Source organism: Hylobates moloch, unplaced genomic scaffold (genome assembly GCF_009828535.3).
Source record: "Hylobates moloch isolate HMO894 unplaced genomic scaffold, HMol_V3 SCAFFOLD_2, whole genome shotgun sequence".
Taxonomy (NCBI): Eukaryota; Metazoa; Chordata; class Mammalia; order Primates; family Hylobatidae; genus Hylobates; species Hylobates moloch.
This window is the reverse complement of record NW_026652277.1, coordinates 27,574,101-27,594,875: the sequence shown is the minus strand read 5'-3', so window position 1 is coordinate 27,594,875 and position 20,775 is coordinate 27,574,101. Positions and strand designations below refer to the sequence as shown.

Below are 20,775 nucleotides of genomic sequence, written 5' to 3'. Positions count from 1 at the left end.
CAGAGTTAGAAAAGAGCAAATACATGTATGAATTTGATAAGCCTACCCCTTATTTGGTAGCTCTTAAAAGATATTTTATCACTGCATTCTTCTAAAGAAATGTATTTGTACATTGCAAAGCAACCCTTTTTGAGAAGTAGACTATGATCACAGATTTTCTTGCCACTAGTATTTCCTAAGATTTATTTGGAATAGAAGATCGATATTTTTGTGGGATGACGTATGGTTAAGAAGTAAAAAACAAAACAAAACAAAAAACTCTTTAAAAAAAAATACCGAGACTTTGGTTTTCAGCCTGGCATGTAAGGACCTTAGAAGCCACCACTCCACCCTAACAACAAGTAAAAAGCTGAATACATTGGAAAATTAACGACTCTTCTTAGACATGTCAGAAAAATGAGATTATAAGGCAAACCACTGCATCAAATATTAGAGAAGCAGACAGGTAGATAGAAAGAATCACAACTTAGTGGGGCAAAAACCTACAAGGAAAATTTTTGTGGGAACCGGTGCCAGGTAGGAAAATGTGAACTGTAATTGAAAAATTGCTTAGTGTGGGCAATTGTTCAGTGTGGGCAAGTCTGAGGGTTAAAAACTCCAGGAAGACTCACTTATGGAAGGGCCTGTACTTTTGTGAGTTTAACCTCCAGGAGTGTTCACAGTGAATACTGGAGAAAATTCCCTAAGGGGAGAAGAAAAGGAACCATCTTGAAATATGTCAGAGCATTTTGTTGGACTCAAGCCTGCCCTCAGGTGAAACTATTTTACCAGAGCCTAAACTTTTGGGATTTTGTAAGAGCGTAACCTTCCAAAGGGAAGGGAAATACCTAAGTTCAGCCCCCTTTTAGCGTTCCACGTAGGGAAAGGAAAATATATACCTCTAGACAACTCAAACCATCCTGTCCACGTTAGGGAGCCTAGGGGAACTGAGAAAACTGGTGAAGTTCATAGTCCATGGGTACAGTTTCACCAAAGAGGGAGACCAAATCATAAGGCTACAGAATGCTTCTCTTTCCCACACATTTTACTATCTTATTACTAAAAGCCTATTTGCAGCAGTTTCTTTTACTGAGTATATCATGTCTGTCATTCAACCAAAAAATTATAAAGCATGCTAAAAGGCAGGAAATGCAGTTTGAAGACACTGAATAAGCATCAGAAAGCAGAGTCAAATATGTCAGTGACATTGGAATTATCAGACCAGAAACTTTATAAAAAACTATGGTTAATATGGTGAGGGATTAAAAAAATGACATACAAGAACAGTTGAATAATGTAAATATAGAGATGGAAATTTTAGGAAAGAACCAAAGAGAAATGCCCAGTATCAAGCATAGTGTACAGAAATGATTAAAAATGCCTTTGATAGGCTCATAAGTAGATTGAACATAGCCGAGGAAAAAATCTTTCAAGTTAAGGATATGATAATAGGAACTTCAAAACTAAAATGCAAAGAGAAAAAAGACTGTGAAAAAAACAGAAGAGAATATTCAAGACTGCAGGAGACCTACAAAAGGTATAATGTACATGTAATGGGCATACTAGAAAAAGAAAGGATTAGATGCAATATTTGAAGCAATAGTGTGTGAAAATCTCCCCCAATTAATGTCAGACACCAAACTACTTCTCCAGAAAGCTCAGAGAACACCAAGCAGGATAAATGTCCCAAAACTACTCATGGGCATATTATATTCAAACTTCAGAAAATCAAAGATTAGAAAAAATTGAAAGAATCCAGAAGGAAAAAACACCTATAGAGGAGCAAAAATAAGAATTTTATCTGACGTATCCTCAAAAACCATGCAAATAAGAGAGTAGAGTGAGACATTTAAGATGTTGAAAGAAAAATCCAGCAGTGTACAATTCTGGACCTTGCAAAATTATCCTTCAGAAGTTAAGAAATAAAGACTGTCTTAAAGAAACAAAAATTTCAGGAATTTGTTGCCAGTGGACCACTCTTGCAAAAAATGTTTAAAGTTCTTTAGAGAGAGATAAAATGATATAGGTTAGAAACTCAGATCCACATATGGAAAATAAAATTAGGGATATAGTAGTATTTCCCAACTTGATAAAGAAAATACACAAAAAACCTATAGCTTACATCATACTTAATTTTTAGAAACTCAAAGCTTTCCTGCTAAGATCAAGAACAAGACAAAGGTGTCTCCTCTTACCACTTTGTTTCCTACTGAAAGTGCTACCTAATGCAATAAGACAAAGGAAAGAAAATGAAACGCATACAGATTCCGGAGGAAGAAATCAAACTGTCTTTGTTCACAGATGACAGTTGTTTATATAGAACATCCAAAGGATCAGAAAAAAAAAAAAAAAAACAACTGGAACTAATAAGTGATTATTGTAAGGTTACAGAATACAAACTTAATATAAAGAAAGCCAATCACTTTCCTATATACCAGCAATAAACAAGTGTAATTTGAATTAAAAACACATTACCATTTACATTAGCACCCCAAGAAATGAAATACTTTTGTATAAATCTAACAGAATATATACATGATCTATATGAAGAGAACTACAAAAGTGTAATGAAAAATACCAGTGAACTAAATAATGAAGATATGTTACATGTTCATGGATAGGAAGGCTCAATATTGTCAAGATGTCAGTTCTTCTCAACTTGATCTGTAGATTCAGTGCAATACCATTAAAAAACACAGCACGATATTTTATGGATATCAACAAAAGGATTCTAAAGTTTATATGGAGAGGCAAAAGAGCAGAATAGCCAACTCAGTATTTGAGGAGAACAACAAAGTCAGAGGACTGACACTACCTGGCTTTAAAGCTTACTATAAAGCTCAGATAATCAATGTAGTGGGTACTGGTGAAAGAATATTCAAATAGACCAATGGAATAGAATAAAGAGCCCAAACAAGCCCATCTAAATATAATCAAATGATCTTTGACAAGGGAGAAAAGGCAATACAATGGAGCAAAGATGGTCTTTTCAACAAATAATGCTGGAAAAACTAGACATTAACATACAACAACAAAAGTTTTTAAATCCAAAATGAGTGTAAACACAGATCTTATACCCTTTGCAAAAATTAACTTGAATCATAGACCTAAATGTAAAATGCAGAACTATAAAACTCCCAGAAGATAACACAGGAAAAAACCTAGATGACTTTGGTATGGCAGTGACATTTTTTAGAAACAGCTCCAAAGGCATGATACATGAAGGAAATGATTGAGAAGCTGGACTTAACTAAAATTTAAAACTTCTGCTCTGTGAAAGACAATTTAAGAGTATGAGAAGACAAGCCATAGATGGAAAAATTATTTGCAAAAGATACTTCTCATAAAGGACTATTGTCCACAATATGCAAACAACTCTTGCAACTCAACAGTTTGAAAATGAACAACTCAACTTAAAAACTGGGCAAAAAACCTGAACAGACACCTCACCAAAGAAGATACACAAGTGTCAAGAAAGCATATGAAAAGATGTTAAACATCATAGTCATTAGGGTATTGGAAATTAAAACAACAATGAGATACCGCTACATACCTGTTAGAATGTCCGAAGTCAGAACACTCATGAAACCAAGTGCTGGTGAGATTGTGAAGCAACAGGGTACCTTCATTCATTGCTGGTAAGAGTTTAAAATGATGTAGTCACTTTGGAAGACAATTTGGCAGTTTCTTACAAAATAAACATACTCTTACCATATGATTCAGCAATAGCACTCCTTGGTATGGACTTGAAAACTTATGTGCTGGCCAGGCACAGTAGCTCACGCCTGTAATTGCAGCACTTTGGGAGGCCAAGGCAGGTGAATCATTTGAGGTCAGGAGTTCAAGACCAGCCTGGCCACCATGGTGAAACCCCATCTCTACTAAAAATATAAAAAAGTAGCTGGGTGTGGCAGTGTGCACCTGTAATCTCAGCTACTAGGGAGGCTGAGGCAGGAGAATCACTTGAACTCAGGAGGTGGAGGTTGCAGGGAGCTGAGATCGTGCCACTGCACTCCAGCCTGAGTGACAGAGCAAAACTCCATCTCAGAAAAAAAAGCAAAAACAAACAAACAAAACTTATGTCCACATAAAAACCTGCACACATTGTTTAACAGCTTTACATAGTTGTCAAAACTTGGGTGCAATCAAGATATCCTTTAATATGTGAGTGGATAAACTGTGGTACATCCAGATGTAAGAATATTATTCAGCACTAAGAAATGAGCTATCACATCATAAAAAGACATGGATGAAACTTAAATGCATATTATAAAGTGAAAGAAGCTAATCCGAAAAGGCTAAATACTGTATGATTCCAACTATATGACATTCCAGAAAAGCCAAAATTATGGAGACAGTAAAAAGAGCAATGTTTTCCAGGGTTTAGGAGGAGGGAGGAATGTATAGGCAAATTTTTAGAGCAGTGAAATGAATCTATATAATACTACAGTGGTGGATCCATGTCATTATACATTTGTCCAAACACGTAGAATGTAACCACCAATAGTGAACCCTAATGTAAACTATGGGCTTTGGGTATCAAAATGTGTCAATGTAGGTTTATCAGTTGTAACAAATATACCACTCTGGTACGGGATGTTGATAATGGGGGAAGGTTGTGGGTCTGTGGGGACAGGGGTATATGGGAACTTTGTACTGTTTTACTGTGAATCAATTTTACTGTAAAGTTTATTAATGTTAAAAAATTTAGGCAATCTGAAAAAATGTTAATAAAAAGAAAATAAACTAGTTGAATGTATCAGTTCATTTTCATACTGCTATAAAGTACTGCCTGAGACTGAGTAATTTATAAAGGAAAGAGATTTAATTGACTCACAGTTTAGCATGGCTGGGGAGGTCTCAGGAAACTTAACAGTCATGGCAGAAGCTGACTTCACAAGGTGGCAGGAAGGAGAAATGAACGCAGAAGCGACTTATAAAACACTTATAAAACCATCAGATCTCATGAGAACTTCCTCACTATGATGAGAACAGCATGGGGGAAACAGCCCCCATGATCCAATTACTTCCATCTGGTCTCTGCCTTGACACATGGGTATTATGGAGATTATGGGGATTATAATTCAAGATGAGATTTGAGTGGGGACGCAAAGCCTAACCGTATCAGTGATAAAAGTATGTCTTTTCTTTTATGGGGTTTTATAGTGTTTCATTTCAAGTCGTCTTTTTGACCTCCATTTTCCAATTTGGGGTTAGGAAAAATAACATTGTCTCCTCCTTAATTGACCCACAACCTTGTTTGCAATGAAGAATCAACACAAATCTTTCATTAAAAGAAATAGGGGAGGTGATGGGGGATATCCATGAGTGTCCATGGGCATAATTCAGTTGTCTTCTTTCAATGCCAATGATACTGCAAAGCCTACAAGGCAAATTCATGTACCTACAGACAGACTCCATCCTTTTTCTCAAAGTATTCAAGATAAAAAATCTTGTTTGATTTTATGTGAGGATTTTTTTCACCATCTATCCTCAAAAAATGAAAAATATCCTCTTCATTTGGGAAATGAGTGCTTATAATAGAAAGTAATTTGTAGTCAGCTGTTACACTTAGATGATTTGTGTCACCTCTGACCTGCTTTCTGATAATGCATGACTTCATTCATGGCTCTCTAGGTGACCTGTGTACCCTGACCTGGCATAAACCTAGAGTATTAAGTCATTTCAGTGGCACATGTTGGAGGGAAGATTGACATCCCACTGGAAGACTATCTACAGTGAGATCCTCTAAAGCAGCTGCATTCCTAGTGAGGCATGATTAAGTTTATCCCACTATTAGGTTCTTGAGTATTACTTGTCATGCCCAAGAGGAAAGTTTTTCTAGCATGCAGAGTATCTGGTTTTTAATGGCTACTGAGCTGAAATAAAATGTGCCTACTAAGGGTTGTTCATTTGTCTGTCTCCCTTCTTTCACTGGTTTTTTTCTTGGAGGTTACAGTAGTTATGCCTTTCTGGTCAGCTGGCTGTTGACCTATCATAGAAATGACACTTTCACATCTTCAAGTGTAAAGGAATTAGATGTTCCAGCCTTCACTTAGTTTCTCATCCAAAATCAATGACAAGACTTTCAGTATTGATTTCTCATGGCCTATGAACCTGAGTCAACTTGGCATAAAGGACTTTTCAGATAAGCTTCTCTAAACGCAGAGTCAGTGGCTTCTTTTTGCCAAACTCCACTTTGCTCAGTGATAACATTAAAATGGTGATTTGATTCATTCCTAATCTAAAAATACTTCCTCATATTCCAAAATCTCTGTCATTAATCCATGGAGGAAAATACAAATTATTACATGCCTATGCTTCTCGGCTGCTGTAGATAGATAAAATATATACAATTGTGTTCTATAATTATTGAGTTCTTTTAAGTTTTATCTTTTTTTGTTTTACTAGGAAGCAAAATTATGTTTATTTCAGAGCTTATTTACTGCATTTAGAATCTCATGACACTTAAAAACCTTTCTAAAATGTAAATATTCTCCATGATCTCCATGGTCACAAACAGTATTTCAAGTTCTAATTGATACTGCCATTTTATCATTTTTTTTTTTCTTGGAGACAGTCTCACTCTGTTGCCCAGGCTGGGGTGCAGAAACACGATCTTGGCTCACTGCAATCTCCACCTCCTGAGTTCAAGCGATTCTCCTGCCTCAGCCTGCCGAGTAGCTGGAATTACAGGCACGTGCCACCACACCTGGCTAATTTTGTATTTTTAGTAGAGACAGGACGATGTTGGCCAGACTGGTCTCAAACTCCTGACCTCAGGTGATCCATCCACCGCAGCCTCCGAAAGTGCTGGAATTACAGGCGGCAGCCACTGCATCTGGCCCTTTTATCTTTCTTTTAACCCAAATCCTCAAATTTATCCCTCCATGTGAAGTTACCTTTCCTAATTATGTACTGTTCTAGTTTAATCTTCATTCCTTCTTTGCCTCTATAAAACCAAGTTTAAAAATAGTCTCTGATTCTATAAATCATCACTCTTATGCTCATTTATATTTCTATCTAGAATATTTTAAATCCTTTGTAACAGTTTCTACTATGCAGTCTCCCTTTCTCAGCTACGATCTATATACTCCTTGGCCATGTCTTTTGTTATTGTGTGTGTTTGTCTTTGTGTGCATCTGTATGGTAGTGGTTTGTAAATTCTCCATTTAGTCACAATATGCTTTTTGAGGATTTTCCTTTTCCTGGGAATTTCTTGATGATTTTTATTTTGTCATGTGATGAAGAATGTATGTCAAAGCACCATTGCAGAAATAGTGCTTTTCTATTTACTTGCACTCTTCCATCTTAGAAGAGTTGGTGATAGACAGCCAACTCTTCTTTTGTCTTGGTTTCTACAACACAGAGGTTGCTAAGCGACTTTAATCCCTTTTAACACAGGACAATCAACAACAACAAATTCCTGCTTTCTTTAGATTCAGATATTTCACTTAGAAAATCTAGCAAATAAAAAATAGTTTAAAACTTTTTTAAAATGTGTAATTCTGTACAATCTCCTACATCTGTAACATTGCCCCAAATATTTTTTACTTATGCTGCTATTTCTTGAGCATTATGATATGCTTATTCATAGGCAATCAACTTGTAAGTAGCAATAGTGTAGCCCCTTCTAGGAAATTGAAGATGTGAAAATCCAGTTTAATGTGATAATGACAGTTACTTTGATGAAAAATACTATGTCACAATTTGTTATAAAAATACTCATCTGGATATCTGATTCACTTATATTACCCTCCAACCTTAAGTATGATTGAATTGATAGCTTTCTATACTAGTTTCTTTATTTAGGGAGAAGTGTATTTAAATTCTATTATCTTGGTTATTACTTGAAGGTTCAACCTCATACTTTCATTTTTATATAATTTTAATATTATGAAAATATTTTATGTAATTTTATGTATAATTTGAAAACATTTTAAAATATTGCATCTTTAAATTTTTATTTCTTTTATCAAATTTTCCCTATCATTTGTTCTCTGGCTACAACCAAAGTTAATAGTTACATTTTTTTCCAATGACAAATGGTAGATTTGCAAAGACTTGTAACAGTTGCTTAATACTTTTTTATCCCTTATTTAAGAATCATGCAAACAACCAGAGCTGATAGGCAGCAGGTGCACATGAGTGTGGCTGTGCTAATGGTTACTGAAAGATTTCCAAGGTAACTAGTAATTCTGCTACCCTAAGCCACTATAGCTCCTTCCCCATTACTCCCTGGGTCTACCCACCATCCTGCAGCTAGAATAATAAATGGCATGTAGCTTCCTCTAGGATCCTCCTCCAGCACTATGTCCCATGCCTGGACATATGAGTTATTAAATACTTTGATTATCACTCCTGTGTGGCAAGGGAGACATCTGTTTGTTGTAACTTGATGTTTACTAAACTACTTTTAAGATTACCTTATGATAAAAGTAGACACTTGCAATTTTGCAGAATGCATAGTTTGTTTTTAACAAACCAGGTAAACATAACTGCAGAGTTTTCCTATGTTTTGAAATCTTTAAAAAAGTATTTTTTTATTTGCCTTTCTATTAGAAATAGATTAGATAAAAATTTCCTTGTTTCAATTTTTAGAATGAAAATTACAGAATATTGTTACTGAAGGAATATTTTTTTAAAATAGTGACTGATCAAATGTCAGCAGTTTTGTCCTATAGTGTAAAATTTTATTTTGTAGTTTGCCATCCCATTAAGCAGTAGAATTTTTATAATTGATCCTTTGATGTTTATATTGATGATATTAATGTAATGTCTTTATACCTTAGCTCATATAGGTCATATGACTTAAAGCATCCTTAGATGAAGATATTTGGGCTATAAATAATTTATAACATAAGTGATTTAAAAATTCATTCTTTCCATCCATTTTCAAGAAATTATAAGGTAGGGTTCATGTATACCTAATACTTATCCCCCCAAAATAGGAAAAATAAAATCCTTTTAAAAATATCTGGGTTAATGTTATAGATTGGAAGCAGTTTTTAAAAAGCACTTAAAGTCTACCAGTTTATTGATCCTCAATCTGTGGCTGTTTTAAATGGATGCAATTAGCAGTTCAGTCTAAGAGAACCATGGTAGTAGACTCATTACTCCCAAGAAACCATTACATCATTTTGTAATATTAAATTACTAAATATAAGGAATAGAATATATATTGTAGAAATTGCTTTGGAATCAATAATAAGTATTGTGCCTATCAATTATAGTTATATATTACAATGTAAGGGATATCCTTTTATAAACTTAATATCACACAAGTAGACTTAGAATAATTCCATTAATATAATTTTGCTTGTGTTTTTATACCTATTCATTTCAATAACTTTTTCCTATATATATTTTTTATCTCAAATTCGATAGTATCTAAATCATGGAATAATAAAACCTTAAAGCTGGGTTGGAACAGAAATAATACAATTTAACATCTTATAGGCTCTCTAGTCCTCAGTCTCCTTAAGTGATCAGCTCAAGATCATGAATTTATGGAGGATTAGAGTCAGAATTAGAACCCGAGATTAATTTATACTTTGTTATCTCTTCTACAGCCTACCCCCTTAGTTTGCCTGTGGGTTTGTGGAAGTTACGGGAGACATATTCTGAGATTCAGCTAAAAACCTAGCTCCCGATAGAATTATTGTCCTGCAGTCAGCCACGCAGATACAATCACAAATACCTAAAGTTCCTTGTGTGAAGAAAAAGAAAATGACTAATAAAGCATCGAAATCAATGCAAGTTACCTTTCTTTGCCCCTTTCTTCCCCTTTCACGCCTTTCTTCTCCTGTACTACTTGAAATTTCTAGCGGGGATCTCTGAAATGCCTAGATGTTGGGAATGGTAAGTCTATTGTAGAGAATTATATTTTCTATTTTAGTGGATGAAAAATAAACCATACCCTTAAGAGGCTTTTCAAAGTTAAGATTTTGAGTACACCCTTCATTGGCCCAGTCTCTGACCAGTGAGGTCAAGTATTAGCAAGTTTCAGAATGTCATGAAAAGTTTGTGTTTCGGATGCAGAATTTTTTTTGCGTTTTCTGCGTGATGTTTATAGGGTATTTTCTTCTGAAATGTTTTCCATCTTGGTTTTTAAAAATACCTATTATTTTAAAAAATATTCCCTCATAACTTCTTATTTTTGGAAACTATATAAATTGATCTGATAATCTATACACAATGCCTTGTGAATTTATACCTGTACCTCTCATGTTCCAGTGTTTGGTTCTTAAATAATCACTTTGTGTAATGGAAATACTATGTTAAATTGTTTATAACTGGTGGTTGATATTTCAGCCTTGTTTGGCAATTGTAGTTACATAAAGACTGTTGATTAGAAACAACCTCATATGGTGTATACTTGTTTTTATCTTCATGGAATTTGTTCTGCAAACACTTACTGAGTTCTTCACTGGGAGTCACCACTTTGTCTATGTTAGGAGGAGCAGGAAGTGAATACATTTAAATTCTTTAATTTTCTTCTTAAAACTTTGACTACCGTAGTGGTGTTTTAAAGCATTAATAGAATAGCCATCACTGCCAAGTAGCTGACATTCTGAAATAGCACCTCCCTTTAGGCACTGTACAGTTGGGATCATTTACTTGCAGAGAGGTGTGTATGTGTGTGTGTATTTATGTGCGTACACATGTGTATAAGCATAGGAGAAACACTTTGTGGGCATATCCTGCTGAGGTGAGTAACGTGCTGTTTAGTGAACTCCAGTCTGACCCCATTTAAACCTGGAGGAGAATCACATCAAGCAGAGAAGCAGCCAAGGCAGCATTTCAACAGGAAGGAAACATCTATTACTGGGGCTTTGAAGAAACATGCCATGAAGGTGTACTAATATCACAAAGGGAAGGGAAGGACTAAATTCAGCGTGATAAACAAAGTCCCTTTTTTGTAACGGAAGTGTTTGATGATGTTTGATCAATGGCACATCTATCTCTTGAAAGGAAAATGCATTTAAACACCAAATGGAGGATTCTTATATAAGGTGCCTAGCTCGTAATGATATATTCATGTTTATAGGTGAAGTGACTGGTTTTTAGAGAAGAGGTTTTTTTTTTTCCCTTCATTTTTTGAAAGAAAACTTGTCTGTTTCTAGGCTTTGAAATGTAGAATTATTTACCTTTCACCAAAATGAAGTGTTTCATTGAATCTCCTACAAGCTTGTGGAGGCCATGAAGCCTGTTGAATAAGAGCGCAGGCTCTGGAGGCCCTGCCACCCACAAAGGGTGTGCTAAGGTAAACAACTGATAGTATTTTGAAAATTAGATGACTTAGAATCCATTCAGTAAATTTTAGCTATTTTTATTGTCTTTTTTTCTAAATCTATTTGGAAAATATTGCAGATAAAGTTTAGATAATACCTTTTTAAAACACAGTGAGACTGGGCGCAGTGGCTCATGCTTGTAATCCCAGCACTTTCAGAGGCCGAGGCGGGCAGATCATGAGGTCAGGAGATCGAGACCATCCTGGCTAACATGGTGAAATCCCGTCTCTACTAAAAATACAAAAATTAGCCGGGCGTGGGGGCATGTGCCTGTAATCCCAGCTACTCAGGAGGCTGAGGCAGGCGAATGGCATGAACCGGGGAGGCGGAGCTTGCAGTGAGCCACGATCGCACCACTGCATTCCAGCCTGGGCTACAGAGCGAGACTGTCTCTAAAAAATAAAAAATAAAAATAAAACAGTGAATAGTTTACAAAGATAAAATAGAATAGGCTTCAATTTAGGGAACAAAGGAAAATATGTTTAGGAATGATATTATGCTCAAAATGATTGCAACTTTGATGGTGAAGTGTATTTTATTCAATTAAAAATGTAGATATGGCTGGGCGTGGTGGCTCACACCTGTAATCTCAGCACTTTGGAAGGCTGATGCAGGTGGATCACTTGAGCTTAGGAGTTTGAGACCTGCCTGGGCAACATAGTGAGACCTCATCTCTACAAAAAAATAAACAAAAAATGTGCTGGGTGTGGTGGTACATGCCTGTAGTCCTAGCCACTTGGGAGACTGAGATGGAAGGATAGCTTGAGTCTAGGAGATAATGCTGCAGTGAGCCGAGATTGTGCCACTGCACTTGAGCCTGGGTGGCAGAGCAAGACCCTGTCTCAAGAAAACAAACAAACAAAAAAACAAAAACAACAGTAGATATGTGTGTGGGAATGAGAACATTTAAATGTGCTCATCGGCTTAGATTTTTCTTTAACCCCCTTCATGGCCCTTATCTTAACCTTTGTCTTCAGCAGTACCTTTCATATGTTTGTTCTGTTTTATCTTCTAAGTGATTTTTTTTATAACTCTCAATATATCATGGCAGAAGGAGAACTCAATGTATAAGCTGTCTGTATTTTGCATTTTCTTTGAGAATTTTTTTTTTTTTTTTTTTTTTTTTTTTTTTGAGATGGAGTCTCACTGTCTCCCAGGCTGGAGTGCAGTGGTGTGATCTCAGCTCATTGCAACCTCAGCGTCCTGGGTTCAAGCGATTCTTCTGCCTCAGCCTCCCGAGTAGCTGGGACTACAGGCTTGCACCACCATAGCTGGCTAATTTTTATATTTTTAGTAGAGACGGAGTTTCATCGTGTTGTCTAGGCAGGTCTCGAACTCCTGACCTCAAGTGATCCACCCACCTTGGCTTCCCAAAGTGCTGGGATTGCAGGTATGAGCCACCGCGGCCTGGCTTCATGATCCAAAATAGCATCATTAAGCTTCTCTTTCAAAACATGTATATAAGCCTGTGAGTCATCACTGTATTTATTCCTGAATATTATCATATTGGAGACTTTCCAAAGCTGAACAAAGCCAGAATTATTGGCTACTGAGGAATTATATTCTAGCAAGAGACTATTCTATTTGTTGGGGATCACCTCTTTTTACTAAAGGGGACTGTTTTGGGCATATAAAACTAGAATTCATGGTTTCTCCTTGATAGTTTGCCAGCTTGATTCCCAGCCAACCAGATAACTGCTGATAGTGACACTCATGTCCTCTAGGACTCCCAATCTTGTGCCAGCTCAGAGAGGGAAATCCCCCTAGAACTGCTCACACCATTCCAATAACCACGAGCACCACCTTGTTATAGTTAAAAATGTGATACCAACTCAAATTCTGATAAAAATAAGTTCTATGAAGCTTAATAAAGATATATTTTTTACCTTTTAAGTTTTGTTTTACTATTTCAAACGGAAAACAGAAGGTAAAACTCCTCTGCCTTCCTCAATGTTTGGTTTGTCAGTTGCTGAACTCAAATTTAAGAGTGTAATCATATACAGGCAATAACCCTCTTCTAATCTTAATAATGTTTCTTTGATCATTTCTTTAAAAAGAAAAATGAAATAGCCTATTGACTCCAACCCTGACCTCCTGTACTTCACCTGCCTGATGAATATTTATTTGGAATACATAAGTTTTTTCAAATGCATCATGTTAAGAATTTATTTTCTCATTTCAGATTCCTTTCTAGAATTATCTATTTATCTGATTAATAGCATCATTCTTCCAGACAACCAAACTCAAAAGCTTTATCACTATAATTGAATTTCTTTTTTCTCCTTACATTTAAAATGTTACTAAATGCCATTCATTTCTTTATCAGTAATATTTCTGTTTGATCATTTTATTTCATTTATTCTGCCACCCTCTCATTCCAACTATTGCTTATACTTGAGTACTGCAATAAGCCAATATCTTGCATATGATTATTTATAACACCTAAATCTTCTACCACTTCACACTCACTGGGATGGATATAATTTTTAAAACATACAATAACAGATGTTAGTGAGGATGTGGAAAAATTGGAACCCTGACACATTGCTAGTGGAATGTAAAAAGGTGCAGCCACTTTGCAAAACAGTTTGGCAGTTCATCAAAAGATTAAGCATGGAATTACCATAAGACCCAGTAGTTTCACTCTTAGGGATTCCACTCTCAAGAGAATTGAAAACATATGCCCATACAAAAACTTATGAACATTGTATATCCATGTTTGTTGCAGCATTATTCACAATAGCCTAAAGGTAGAAGCAACCCAAATGCCTATAGATGGATGAATGGATAAACAGAATGTGGTATAGACATACAATGGACTATTATTCAACCTTAAAGAGGAAGAAAATTCTGACTCATGCTAGGAAATGGATGGATCTTGTATACATTATGCTAAGTGGAATAAGCCAATCACACAAGGAAAAATATTATAAGATTCCACTTATATGAGGTACTTAGAATAGTCAAATTCATAGAGGCATACAGTAGAATAATGATTGCCAGGGGCTGGAGGAGGAGCAAATGGGAAGTTATTGTTTAATGAGTATAGAATTTCTGTTTAGGAAGATGAAAAAGTTCTGGAGATGGGTGGCAGTGATGGTTGCACAGCAATATGAATGTACTTATTGCCACAGAATAGTATACTTAAATATGGTTTGAATGGCAAACTTTGTTACATATATTTTATCACAATTAAAAAGTTTGAAATGAATATCCAAAGAAGCATTACTTATGAGGCTAAAAGTGGAAGTAACCCAAAAGTTCATCATTGATAGCTAAAGGAAATATGGTATATCAAAACAGTAGAGTGTTAGTCATACAAAGGAATAAAGTACAGACACATGCTACAACACAGATGCACCTTAAAAACATTACACTAAGTGAAAGAAACCAGACATAAAAGGCCAAATTTTGTATGGTTTTATATATATATAAAGTTGTTCAAAATAGGAAAACACATAGAGACTGAAAGTTGATTAGTGATCACCAAGGCCCAGGGGAGGAATGAATGAAAACTGGCTCCTAATGGGTACTGCGTTTTTTGGGGGGAGGGGGACAGAGTGATGAAAATATTGTAGAATTTGATAGTAATGATAGGTGACAGTGGCATAAGTTTTTTTAATATACTAAAACCCACTGACTCATATACTTTATGAGGATGTATTTTATGGTATGTGAATTATATCTCAAAACACCCCTTAAATCTTAACGTATGGCTTTTATGATGCCATGTTTCTAAAGAAGCAACATGTCCCAGTCTCAGCTTACTATTTCTAGGCATGTGACTTTGAGAAAAAATTAAGAGACCTCCCTTCTTACTCTGTAAAATGGGAATAATAATAATGATGATAATGATAATAATAATGATCTCACCAGATTTTTTTGAGTGTTAAAAGAGGTAACATATGTAGTGCATCTAGCATAGTGTCTGGCATTTACCAAGAACCCCTGGAACCTGAGCTTCAACAGCGTCCGATACTATTCCAGATACTATTTCAGGATATTCCAATACTGTTTCCATATATTTAGGACAATGGACCAACTCCTTTAGCCATTTTATCAAAACTCTTTAGATTCTGTTTCAAATCGGTCTTTCCAAAGTCTTCTTGTGCTCCTTTGTAGACACTCTTCAGAGAGAGCTTTTTAATCTCCTCCAATTTGCTGCAGCTGTATCTTTGCCTCAAAACAATGCTTTCTCCGCATTCCTCTTTTCTCTCTGCCCTTGGAACTCAGTGGACTTCTCTCATGTTTTCAACCTACTCCCTTATATCAGTGCATGTCTTCTCCACTTATTTGTAGCACCCAATATTTTTACTACATCTTTGACCAGTTAAGTCTTACTTGGGTTATGTTTTTAAAGTAGGTATCTTATTAGGTGGTCCTTTTAAAGTATATGTCCAATCTCTCCAGCTAAATTAAAACCCTTGAGCACACAGACCACATGTTATACTGTTTTACCTTTTCCATAGCACTTAGCACATTACCTTGACATGGCATATACTGAATGAATGCTTGCTATTTCTGAGCTTAGTTAGTGCCACATCTCATGAAGTACAGAGACTTAATGATTCTCAATCCTGACTTCATCTTAAAGTCACCTGGAGAATAAAGTTTCCTCTTAGCTCAACAAGTCAGAATCTCTGAGCAAAATCCTCAGCTTCTTACCTAGGTGATGCTCTTGTAAGCCACACTGTGAACCACTGGATTCAACAGATGAAGTAATATAAGCCACTGGCTCTTAAGCCTCATTGATTATTGCAGTGAAGATGTGAAGACTAAAGATGCTTTGGGCATTGCAAAGTGTTCTACAGACATTAGAATTGTATTATGGTACATTTGAGAGCGTCATTGCTTTGAGAAAGATCCTCTAAGATTTTTTACAGCCACAGTGTAATGGAAATATCCAATTATAGGTATCTAAAACCTTTTAATCTCTTTATATCAGGTGTATATACCCTGTTCCTTTTTGCTAACTTAAAAATGTTCAAACTCTGTCTTCTCTAGGCTGGCAAACATTCAGCAGCACACCCTCTCAAGATTGTTTACTTGCCTTTGCTCCTGTTGAGTTACGACGCTTGGAAGCAGGAGATGGGCTCAGCAGCAGCCAATAGGACATGATCCAGGAAGAGCAGTAAGGGACTGAGCTGCTGGTAAGACAGTGGAGACAGTTGATGCTTGTTTGTCAAGTATGAATTTATTCCTAATTTAATGGTTAATCTCTCTCCCAAACTTCAACTCCAAGTTACCCTGCACCCTTTCAAATACTTTTCTTTATTGTCTATGCTTAGGACACATGGATTAGATTGTTAAGATTTGTGAATTTGCTAAAGTTGTGTGCTGACTTATGTATAGCTGTATTTTTCTGGAGAAAGATAGATTTTTATCAATTCTCAATGTCTATGGAGTTTTTAAAAAGAGGTAAGGATTATTCAAATGTAACTATAAACATAAGAAAATGTGATATCTATTACCAGTTGTTACAGTATTTATCGCCTCCATTTTGCTTCACTTGTAGCCACTTGTCTCAATCTTGTTAAGGACCAAATAAATGGTATTTGTGGTTACTTGCTGATCTGAAAAGTGAGTACCTCCTGCACCTGGCTAGTCAGTCTTATGACAATTTGGTGCCATAGAACTAGCAGAGAACTAAATTATGGAATGGCAGATCTCAGGAGCAGCTATGTGATTTTACATATGGTTTGTTTTTAATGGATAGAGACAGAGTCTGGCTATGTTGCCCAGGCTGCTCTGAAACTCCTGGGTTCAAGCCACCATCGTGCCTTAGCCTCTTAAGGAGCTGGGATTACAGGTGCATGCCCCCAGGCCCAGTTCATATGATTTTCTGAAAATACAAAAGAAAAAGGGAGACACAAAATACTTTTTTAGTCATGTTCTTATAATTATCTTAATAAAAATCAATTTGCTCTGAATGCCATGACCTGCTGAGTGTCCCAACCTAAGGGTTGTCAGACCATTTTCTCATATGTGCATGTGTAGAAGTAAGGGACTAATATATTTTTGTCTAAAATGTTTAAGATGAAGATGAGAATGAATTCTACAATATATAACTTTGCCTGTACTATATAAGACAGTTAAAATTGTAGAGACATTGCAGGAGAGAATCTGGATTCGATAGAAAAAAGGAAGAATTAGGCTTTTTTTTGTCTATAACCCTTTTAGTAGGTAATTCAGCTTCAGTTTCACTAAATCTTGTTTATGCATTCAGCATAACAAATCTTCTAATAAGCCTGTATAGCTCTAATCTCTGTCTTACTGCAGACACCTGAGGATATAAGTATCCACTCTGCCACTTGATACTTCTTAGAGACTGTCCTGGTGCTGAGAAATCCTTTCCAGTGTGTCCTCAGTTGAACTCCCATGATTCCTGGATGTTGCCATTTTCAAGACACAGGGCAATCACATCTGTCTAGGTTACCTCTCTACCTTGGGAATTTTAAGTCACTCTGTGAGGGAAAGAGAACTCAGTATAGTAGTAACTCTCAGAATGAGAATTTTCCCCTTGCATGTTAATATTTTTAGAGTAATCATTGTCACTGAAAATAGACTTCCTCTTTCCCCTCTCATGCTGGAAAATCTTAGGTAATTATGAATAAAGCATTCTTTACTTTTCCCCTCCTCCCTTGATGATTGCTTTACCTCACTCTGTGAGAACTGTGACCACTCATTCTGCTCTTGTCTTTTACGTGAGAACTGAGAACGCATTTTTAAGATGGAATTTTTACTCCTTAATGAAGTCATAACATTAGTCAGAAGATTTTCTCTTCTTGAACATTAAGCCTGGGTAAGGAATAAAGTGCAGAAGTTTATGGAAAATTGTAAGATAACTTACACACACACAAAAAAAGACAACAAATTAAAATATTAGCCACTGAGGGAAAAGGTTTTACAGGTAGCTCTCTGAGGAGTTCTTCCCTCATATCTCCTCAAAAATCTTGTTTTGCATTTAGTTTTTTACAGTTGGATAAGCTCAGCCCTTGACATATTTTCAATAGCAAATAAGCCTAGAGTTTATTTTTAGTACACTTATTAGGAATGTGTTCTTGGGAAAATTATTTAACTTCTGTAAGCCCTGCTTTGTATGGCAAAGTAGAAAGTAGGTAATAATAGATAATAACAGGATTATTTTATGCATTACCTGTACATTGCCCAACATATAGTAAGTTCTCAATTTTATATTGGTATTTGTTTTATTATTAACCACTTTTATTAATGTTGCTTTTAAGTTTTTTTTTTTGTTTTTTTTTAGACGGAGTCTGGCTCTGTCGCCCAGGCTGGAGTGCAGTGGCGCGATCTCGGCTCACTGCAAGCTCCGCCTCCCAGGTTCACGCCATTCTCCTGCCTCAGCTTCTCCAAGTAGCTGGGACTACAGGCGCCCGCCACCACGCCCGGCTAATTTTTTGTGTTTTTAGTAGAGACGGGGTTTCACCGTGGTCTCTATCTCCTGACCTCGTGATCCGCCCGCCTCGGCCTCCCAACCAGACACTCTTCTAGGAACTAGAGTGGCATTAATGAGTAAGAGACAAAAATCTCTTCCCTTGTTGAGCTTAGAATCTGTTAGAGTAAGAGACAGACACATACAAAATAAAATGTATAATATACTAAATACAAAGAAGTGCTAAGTATAAAAATATAAAGCAGAAAAAGGAAATTGAGTGGCAGGGTTAGGTAGTAATTGAAGATATAGTAGTCAAGTAAGGCAGCTTCAAGAGAAGATTATGTCTTAAATAAAAATCTGATAAAGGTATAGAAACAAGCTATGAAGTTATCTGAAGGAATTGCAGGTAGTGGAGAACAGCCAAAAGACCTGGAGTAGTAAAAGGTTTTATGCAGAGTGATTTAAAAAGAATCACAGTATCTTATACATCAGTAAATATTTACACATACACTTAAGTAAGTGATATGGACAAGAACTTTGGAAGTTGAATAACAAGGTCCATCTGGACTATAACAGAGGAAGCTTCACAAAGGAAGGTGACAGGGCGTGGCCTGGATCCTGAAGGATGGGAAGAATTGGGATCGATAACAAAGAATGACATCCTAGTGGAGAGAAGTGGAGGGGGAACAGCATGAAATGGAGTGAAATAAGAATGTTGGCCTTTAGGGCAGGAATGGGCCAGGCAGAGAGCAAGTGGGAAGCAGGAAAAAGGCGACCTTGTATAGAGTTCATGTTGGCAAATAGAAGATGGAAAAGCGGGGTAAGGCCAAATTTTGTAAAATCCTAAAGTCAAGCTAAAGATGATTGCATGCTATCCTGAAAATATTGGGGAACAATTAGAGCAGATGAGTAGAAAGGTGAATTCTTGTATTTAGCAATATCGTTATTTTTACAAATTTAAACAAATAAGGAAATGGAGGCAGTAGTTGGAGTAATTTAGGAGATAAATTGAAAATGGATTTTGTTAAGAGAGAAGGGAAGTTAGATTTTATATATTTTAAGGAAAAATGAGGATTTATTTGCTGACTGCACATAAGAGGTAAAAGAGAGGAGTCAAGGATTTCTCTAAAATTTTCAAAATGATTAATTACATGTTGGTATTAAAAGAAATAGGGAAGTTGGGACATATGAGTTTGAATTCAGCATGAGTCAGTTAAGACAATCAGATGCAGATATTCTTAAGGCAACTAAAGTTCATTTGATATTTGTCATATAGGCTGAATTAAGTTTCTAAGAGCTGTTTTTACTATGCATTAAATCCATGTAATACTAACATAGTACAAAAATTGTTTGCTATTCAAATTTTATAATTTTAGAACAAGTTGGAGAGACAGAGAATCAAAACATTATTGATTTGGAACCATTAGACATCAGCTAGTCCAATTAGTTCATTTTGTGGAAGGAAAAAGGATACCCAGAGATGTTACATGACTTTACAGCCATGCCTCTAGCTATTAGGTAACTTGGTCTAGCCCAGGTCTCCATATTGAGACTCTCCTCTTGCTAATAAAAAAAAATAAAAAAGTATTAGTGATTTGTATTTCGCCAGCTTGCTTGTAGAGAATAGGATTAGAAGGTTTGACTTGCCTGTTAGCACTCTGTTGTAGCCATTTTTCTAATTAACATGGACACATTTTATCCTTTCTCATGAAACAGATCTAACTGGTTTAGAAGCTTCAGTCTTCTTGATTTAATTAATCACTTTCTCCCACCTTTAGTCATTGTTGAAGTTTCCTGATTTACAATGTTATCTTTTTATCTCTTCAGTAGTTTAAGGAGGAATGATATTTCTACTGTTGTACTATTTTTCTGTTTATCTTTCAAAAGAAAAATAGCTTTTCTTATTGGCCCAAAAAACCATCACCCTACAGGAAATAAATCACACTCTTTGCTTGATTTTCCTGATCTGGCTCCTGATTTCTCTTCAAATTTAAGTCAATACTTAGACTTTAAGACTTCATTGTTACTTCCTTACAGGTCATTCTTATGAACTAAAATCCATAGTCATTGTTCTAGCAAGCCTGAGCAGTTTATTCTTTGAATCAC

The 20,775-nt window shown here is 35.9% G+C and overlaps 1 protein-coding gene across 4 annotated transcripts in view; it reads left to right on the top strand.

Moving 5' to 3' along the window:
* TET2 (tet methylcytosine dioxygenase 2) overlaps positions 1 to 20,775 on the top strand; it is a 136,221-nt gene that overhangs the window by 29,037 nt on the left and 86,409 nt on the right. For all 4 annotated transcript variants that reach the window (XM_058432480.1, XM_032174558.2, XM_032174386.2 and 1 more), the window contains exon 2: positions 16,278 to 16,423. The gene's annotated coding sequence lies outside the window, so the exon portion shown is untranslated. The remainder of the gene's footprint in view (positions 1 to 16,277; positions 16,424 to 20,775) is intronic.